Here is an 8,209-nt window from a genome sequence, read left to right as displayed (position 1 = left end):
ACAAGATCAAGGCAGTCAAGATTCAAGCTTAGAGTGGGGAGGGATACTCCTGACCAACAACTTGAGAAAGGCACTGGACTTTTTATTTGGCAACCTGTGGCTTCTAGAAGGAGCATTATCTTCTGTGTAGAGTAATGTCAATACAACTCTTCTATCTATCTATCTATCTATCTATCTATCTATCTATCATCTATCTATCTATGCATCTATGTATCTATCTATTTTCTATGTAGCTATGTATTATGTATGTATCTATGTTTCTACGTATGTATGTATGTATGTATGTATGTATGTATGTATGTATGTATCTCTATCTATCTATCTATCTATCATCTATCTATCTATCTATTATCTCTCTGTCATCTATTTCTGTCATCTACCTATCATCTATCTATCTCTGTCATCTATCTATCTATCTACATATCTATCTATCTATCTATCTATCTAACTATCTAACTATCTAACTATCTAACTATCTAACTATCTATCTATTATCTATCTGTATCTCCACACATATGTATGTACTTAGGAAACTTGTAAACTTTTCAAACATCCTTAGTGGTAGCTATTGTTAGTTATCCATTTCCATCCTCTCCTCTGCCCAATGTTCACTCCCTCTCCTCACTTAAACCTCCTTCTTTATTATCCCCATTTTCCTTCCATATTCCTGTGTTCAACTGTCCCTAAGGCCTTTCTTCCTCTATCTACAAATGACCACTTTCTAGTTTCCCGGATTCCACTGACACTTCAACTTAAACTTACAAGTCTGAAGATTTGCCACTATGATCCACATATGAGAACATGAAGCATTTTCCTTTCTGGGTTTGTGTTACCTCAGTTGGTATAATAGTTTCTTTTCATCTCCATTTATTTAACTGGAGGATTTAGGTTTCTTTACAGCTAAATAAAACCCCATTGTGAATAGACTCTATATTTTCATTAGCCATTATCCATTTTCACGACGTGATGGATATCTAGGCTGATCCCATGTTGTAGCTGTTGTGGATAGAGTGATGCAAAAATGGAAAAATCTGTGTCTTATTATCATCTGTGAACATCACTCCTCAGCTTTGAATGTAGACTTGTACCAGTGGCTGTCCAGAAGCTTCCAGACCTTTGTCTATTGTACGGGCTGCATTATTAGTTCCTTTTGATCTGGGGCTTATAGGTTCTTGGACCTAGAACCCACTGGTCTCCTTTCACTCCCCCATTTTCCAGCCTACAGACAGACATTGTGGGATGAGTGCACCTCTGATGGTGAAAGTCAACCTAAGAAACCCCGTCTTGTAGTTCTGCTTCTCTAGTGGACCCAGTGCATAATATCATCCTAATGATTCGTTATGAGTGTTATCATTTGTTCTAATCTCAATTAACTCAAGTTATATATTACCGCTATAAAAGCCATGAGAGAATATGACATTTCCATTTTGTGTGTGAATATGTTTTTCAGCACTCACAGCCAAAGAAAGCATCAAATATTTTGTTACGGTGGGTGGTAGTAGGAGCCATATGTAGGGGAAGGAAACCTTATTGTTGTCATGGTTATGCAAACCACACAAAGAAATAAACATTTCAAGCAGTCCAAGGCACTATAACAAAGAAAGTCTGGCCTTCAGGGAGTTGGACTTAAATAATAATAAAACTCAGGGAAGGATAGTGTCTACCAAATTGTTTTCTATAGTGAGAGACTCTGAGTTAAGAACTGGCAGATGTCTACTATTCTAAAAGCAAAGCAAAGTACAGTTGAGGGTACAAAAAGGAAGATGTCAGAAACCATGTCAACAACAGACAATAACAGCTCCTTATGATTCCAGGAAGGTTTCCACTGAAATCAATGGTGCTCTGTAGGCAGTCATCCAAACCCTGCCAGCCTGGGGATGTTTTCAGAGACTGTGCCAATGAGGAAGTGTAAGAACATGGTGTGTCATTGGAAAAAGTGTCTGGAGCTGATGCTGCAGGGTCATCAGAGCCATGATCATCAGACTTAGGCCAGGATAAAATGGGCATGGGGTGATCCTGCCTGTTTTCATGTGGTCGCTTTTATACATTTATGATTTTATCTGCATCGTGAGTCATTAAAGTGACTGTTTCCACATTAGCTCTGTGTTACCACCAGGTTGTAGACTAGTGGATGAGGGTAACATCCTCACCACTCCCTCATGCCGATGGGTGATGGTCCACCTGGCAGCCTTCCTGAAGGGCTTTTCTGTATTTCCCATATACCCTGGACCACTTCTGATGATGTTGTTGCTCTAGCAAGACAGCCTCAGAACATGGATTTATGAGTATATGAATGGGAAGAGGACCTTAACTTCTCAGTTTTATGTTCCAGGAAGGTGGTATGTGGAGAGCCAGCCCAAACTCTTGGATGAGTGTGGAAGGAACAACCTGGACCTTGCAAAGGGCACTTTGACATTTAGGAATATGCTCTTGGAACTGATGCTTATTGTCTTTATTTGTAATTCTAAATCTATTTCCTACTCTTCTCTATATGGTCTAGGCCTGGCAATATGAGCTATTGGATAGCAGCAAGGGTGCTCTTGATCTCAGGATGTTAGTTGGTTTATCTGTTGTACAACCTCAGAGAAATGGGGAAATGAGGGATGGGCACATTTTCCTGTAATACCAGGATTGCAGGAGCTAGCCACTTCCCTCTGCCTAAATTTCTTCTGCTGACATTAACCTCCTTGACCTTGGCCTCTTTGGGTATGGATTCTGGTAAAGTTTAGGCCTAGCAGTAGCAATGACCTTGTGCACAGTTGTGCTAGCTCTTGCATAATGTAATATCCACAATGTCTTTACCTATCCATAGCTTTGCCAATGATTTCTTTGTGCAATTCTCCTGAAATCATCTTAACTTCGGTACACCTGCTCTTCCCCATGTAGATTCTGACTCGTGAACTCCTGAATTATAAAAAATTAAGAAGCAATGCTATCACATGGCTTGTTTAGGACTTAACACAATAATTAATGATGGCAGCAATATGATCAATAAGTGGTAGCTGAAGAAATATCTTAAAGTGTCACTTGATTCCTACAGTTCAGTCCTTCCAATATTTTCTAAACCCCTCATTGTTTATAAAATGTAGAGCCAGCCATTTTCTAGGTAATAAAGATACTGTTGTGAGTTGAACATGGGTCATAGCACTCACAGCAATGTCTTAATTTCTCTCCCACCTTTTCCCTCATACTCATCACTTGACAAATATTTATTAGGGTTTATAAAATTTTTGACAACATCCTGTTAATACCCAGGGATGAAACATTGAACAAAATCCATATGCCCCTGATTTCGGAGCATAAGCAGGCTACCGGGAAGAGGAGAGGTGTCTGTGATTCTCACACTCATCATAAAATGATGAGAAAACTCCACATGAACACATATTTTGTAGGACATAATGTTTGTCCTGGACCAGGGTCAGGAACTGCTCTCCTGGGAAGATAATGCTAAATAAGATGGAAGAAGAATTAGGGATGAGCCAGGCAGAGACTCATGCATCAAGTCCATGTGCCAAAGTGGCTGAACTAGAGAAGGTCATTTGACAACAACACTGAGCCATGTGACATAGGTTCTGCAGCCAGGGATGGCATTTGGATCTGAATTTAAGACCAAGGCTAACCTTGATGGTGCACATTTGTAATTCCAGAACTTGGGAGATTGATACATGAAATTTGGGAGTTTGGGTGCAGACTGAGTGCCATAGTGAACTCTGTCTCAACGAACATACAAACCTACAAACAATAACCTGAAGAAACCTATCAGGAGGGTGCTTCATGATGGTTTTAAGGGTTAAAGGCCTCTCTAGATGGTAACAAAGAGCATGGAATGGAGGGTCAGGGATGCAGATGCGAAGACCATAGGTCTTGGCCATAATCTGGGTGAGAGAAGACAACCTCTGAACTGGTACCAGAGAACATGAGGAGACCTGTAACAATATAAAGGGCAATATGAAAACAGAATGAACAAAAAAAGTTAGGAGTAGATTGGATGTAGAAGATGAAAGATTGAGGTATCTAACAAAGTCCTAAGTTGTTAGATATGGTTGAGAGCATCAGGCTAGAGGTGAAGTACTGGGTGATGTTTTAGTTTGGTGTGAAGTGAGTGGAGAAGATCAAATATAGTCTAGTTGATGTGCCCTTCCAGACTCCTAGATTGAACATAGCAAGAAGCAATTGGATACAGGGCTCTGTATCTCTGAAGATAGGGCTGAACTGATGTTGGGAATGGTTAGCAGAAACCATTTTGTCATTAAAGTCCAAAGCCATTCCTGACAGGCTGCCTGTGGAGAGAGTCTGTGGAGAATTCCAGAGGGGTACAAGGCTAACGAGGAACGTGGGTGGCAAAGAGAACAAGAGAATGTTGCAAGTGAAGGGAGTAGTTGACAATGTTTAGAGTTCTTGAGAAGCCAAGAAGAGAACTGAAAAATAGCTGCTTGATTTAGCAACATGGACCTCAGTGACCCTGGCAGGAGTAATTTCACTGATACAGGGTGACCTGGAGTCATACTAGGGAATACAATGGATTTACACCTTTGGATTTCTCCATCACTTTCATGATTAATTTGATGATAAATGACAGCTGAAAAAAGGGGGAAAAGCCAAAGCCAAAGGAGGCGTGTATTGACCAGCCCCTCTCTCTCTCTCTCTCTCTCTCTCTCTCTCTCTCTCTCTCTCTGTGTGTGTGTGTGTGTGTGTGTGTGTGTGTGTTTGACTGAGGGGTGTGCAGATGTTCAGGGTCAACATCTGGTGCTTTCATTACTCCCCAGCTTAATTTTGAGACAGGATCTCTCAGTAAACATGGGTCTCATCAGTTCACCTGTCAGATGAAATAAACCCTCTCCTCTCCAAGTTGCTTTTGGTCAGTGTTTTAAACAGTAACAGGGAAGCAAACCAGGATACCTACCAAAGACTCAATCCCACAGAGCCATACACAAATACACAGAAAAATGATAATAACAAGGCTGAGTTTCAACATGAAGAGGCTCCTAAAATTACTCCTGGGTAGAGAATGCCCAGGCTTCTTCCTTTGGTTGTTGTGTTTGTTTCTCTTTCTTTAAAGAATTAGGAAAAAAATAGTTTCACGGTAGTTAAGTTAATTGGAAACAACAACGTGGAATTTAGGCAGAACAGAAAAAGACTTACATGTCTGTAACTCCGGTTTAAAAAAGTCCCATTGTCTACTCGGGAAGAGGAAGGGGGATGGGAGAGAAGTGGGGGATTAGGGGAGACAATGGGGTGAATGTGATCAAAGGTGTCTGCATGTATAAAAATGCCACAATGAAACCCATTATGCTGTGCAATTAATATGCACTATAAAAAAAAAGTCCCATTGTTTTCTGGTCACAAGAGCCTTCAGTGAGATCCATGTGAGTGAATTGTATCCTGGTCTGCGAACCAGCTGAGATGAACTGCAGAACACCCAGCAGGCTCTCCTTTCCTTGGGACTTAGACCTAAAGAAGAAGGCAGAAAAATCCTGAAAACATCCAGGGACTGAGGCAGCAGTAGCCCCCAAGAGTGGAGAGTTATGCCTCCTGAGACTTGCCAGGGTTTATCTTGACACTGGGGAAGGCCAAGGCAGAGAAGCCTGAACTCTGAGATCCTGGAGGCCAGACAGGCTAAGCATGTGCATTACAGTCAGCATGTCTGAGTGTCGGTGTCCACCCGTCTCAGCTGTGTGACCCAAAGAAAGCTGCTGAATTCCTCTAAACCACAGGTTCCCCATTTGTGAAAGGGGAATAAATTCTGATTTCACCTAATCATGGGTATAGGGTGGGACAGAATGAGAGAATTCATCTGAAAAAAAAATAAAAACTTAGCCAGACATGCAATAAACATTCAAGAAATTTGAACAATGGTTACATAATTCCTCTTTATTTTACAGATGACAGTACTTGGCCCAAAGAAATGAGCTGGTATTCTTAAGGTGGTCTAGTTTGTAGGAGAGTCAGGGCTGTGTCTGCATGTTCTTCCTCTGGACACTGATGATAAAGATGCAATATATTACTGACAGAAAGCAAAGGCAAGTTCTGGGGTCAAGTTCCAACTCTTCCACTGTCTGATGATAAACAGAAGAGGAAATCTATTATTTATTCATGTGTTTATTTAGAATGCTAGGGATTGAACCTAGGACTGCATGAATACATGCATGCTAGATAAGTACTCTGTCACTTAGCTGTGCACTCCTGACCCAAGGAAGGATGAGAGGGACCAGCCTTGGAGAACTACTATCCCTCTCTGCTAGCCCATCTCATGCAGACCAAAAGCCCACTCTTTTATTTACATATCAATTCAGTTATTTCAGGTTCCCTCTTGACAAACCCATGAATCAGCATTCCATGACCTTAGCCCCTTGACTTTTAGGAAATGGACAGCAAGTACATTTTATTTTTTTAAACATTGCAAAAGAATTCAGAGATCTACCTGACTTTGTAAATTTAGCTGGGTGGGATCCTGTTCTGAGATTACCATTCTGACTATGCCTGGACCTAAATTTGCTCTGTCTCAGACTGACCCTGAACTCAGCAATCTACCTGTCTTTGTAAGCACAAACAAAAAACTTAGCTGGGTGGGATCCTGTGCCGTGATCACCACTCCCTAAATCTCTTTATCTGCTTCCTTAGTACTTTTCTGAAAAGCTGGCTCATAGTGCAGCTGCCTCTGCTCCTTTAGATCTGTAAAGCTGCTTCTACAGTTCATATTGCATCCTTATATTCTGCATAGTTGAGAAATTATATATTTTCAAACTCATGTTTTCAGCATTCTTTCCCACAGTCCTAAGGGCTGTCCTGGAGGTCACAGCATTCTGCCATTTTGCTGAGACATAGATGCGCCCTCGCTTCTTAGACACATGCTGTTGCTGATTATCATGGAGTCATTAATCTTGGCAGAGAGAACATTCCTCGATGGAGGAGCATGAAAATATGTATATTATTATACAAACAAGACTTACACCCACAGCAACCATCAATAGTTGTGGAGGCCCAGGTTGGCTCTGTTTCATCCCTTACAAGGTCACCCGTTTAAACTTTAGATTCTTCCACTGTGTTATGGGCAAACTTACATTGTTACAAAGTCTGAGATAAAAGGCTATACAGCTATATGTATGAGCCTCACAAATGACATGTCTCTGCTCCCCTTTGTAAATTGTTCCCTTGCCTTCTAAGTCAGGCTCTCAGAACCATTATGTGGAAGAAGGCCACGGGCAAGCCTTTAGCCCTTTAGTGAAGTGCTCATGGTTTAACAAGATGGCTCAGTGTGCAAAGATGCCTACCATCAAGCCAACTTGAGTTGTTCCCCCGGGTACTTCAAGGTGTTAGGAGAGAGAGGACTGACTCCCAAAGTTGTCTTCTGACCTCCACACGAATGTCATGGCACACGTATTTACATACATGTACACACAATAAATAAACTAAAAAGAGTAGGAAGTATTCATGATTCTCAGTTCAGGACCTTTGGAGAGTTGTCCAAGCTTAAGAGATACAGCATAGTCATAGAGTCATAGAGTGGGTAAGAGAGGTGCATGCGGAACCTTGAGGAAAGTAGCTGGAGCCTGGGACAGGTTGGAGAAATAGGGTTCAGGTTGAAATGTGGAGAGGGTCCCAGCTGTGATCAGGGAGAAGCTGAGTTGCTGGAGCCGTCTGGCAATGCCTGTGGCCGTACATGTAACTTCATGGGGAAAGAGTAGCTCAGAATATGAAGAGCACAGGACAGCCACAAGAAACAGACAACCAGGTCTCTCTGTTGGTGATAACAATGGGTGCTTCAGGTACCACCCAGTTCCTCAAGGAGAACAACAACTTCTTCTATAGCTTCTGGGTCTGCTGGGTTAAACAGTGCTGATACTTTGAAGGTAGAGACTGTCACCCCTCCTGTGTCAGGTCCCCTCCCAGGGCAGCCTAGAGAGGATGACATGTGAACCTGGTGTGTAGCAGCATCTTGACCCCCATCGTCCCCACCCCACAGTGAAGCCAGTTTAGAATGGTCATCTCAGCCTCAGGGATCTCTGTGGATGAGTTCATTACTGCTACTGTATTATGGCTCAGCGTCCTCCACCCCACTCTGATGTGTCCATCAGACTGTTCAATATTGTCTTTGAGGATAAAAGGGTAATTTCTTAAGAAAATGAGTCACTGGAGGATAGGGTGGGGCAGGTAGGTGAAGAAGAGGAATTTGAGGAAAAGGAGGTGGTAGTAGAGGGTATGCCAAGGG

Source organism: Grammomys surdaster, unplaced genomic scaffold, assembly GCF_004785775.1.
Source record: "Grammomys surdaster isolate TR1022 unplaced genomic scaffold, NIH_TR_1.0 375, whole genome shotgun sequence".
NCBI lineage: Eukaryota > Metazoa > Chordata > Mammalia > Rodentia > Muridae > Grammomys > Grammomys surdaster.
Note: the sequence above shows the minus strand (reverse complement) of the source record.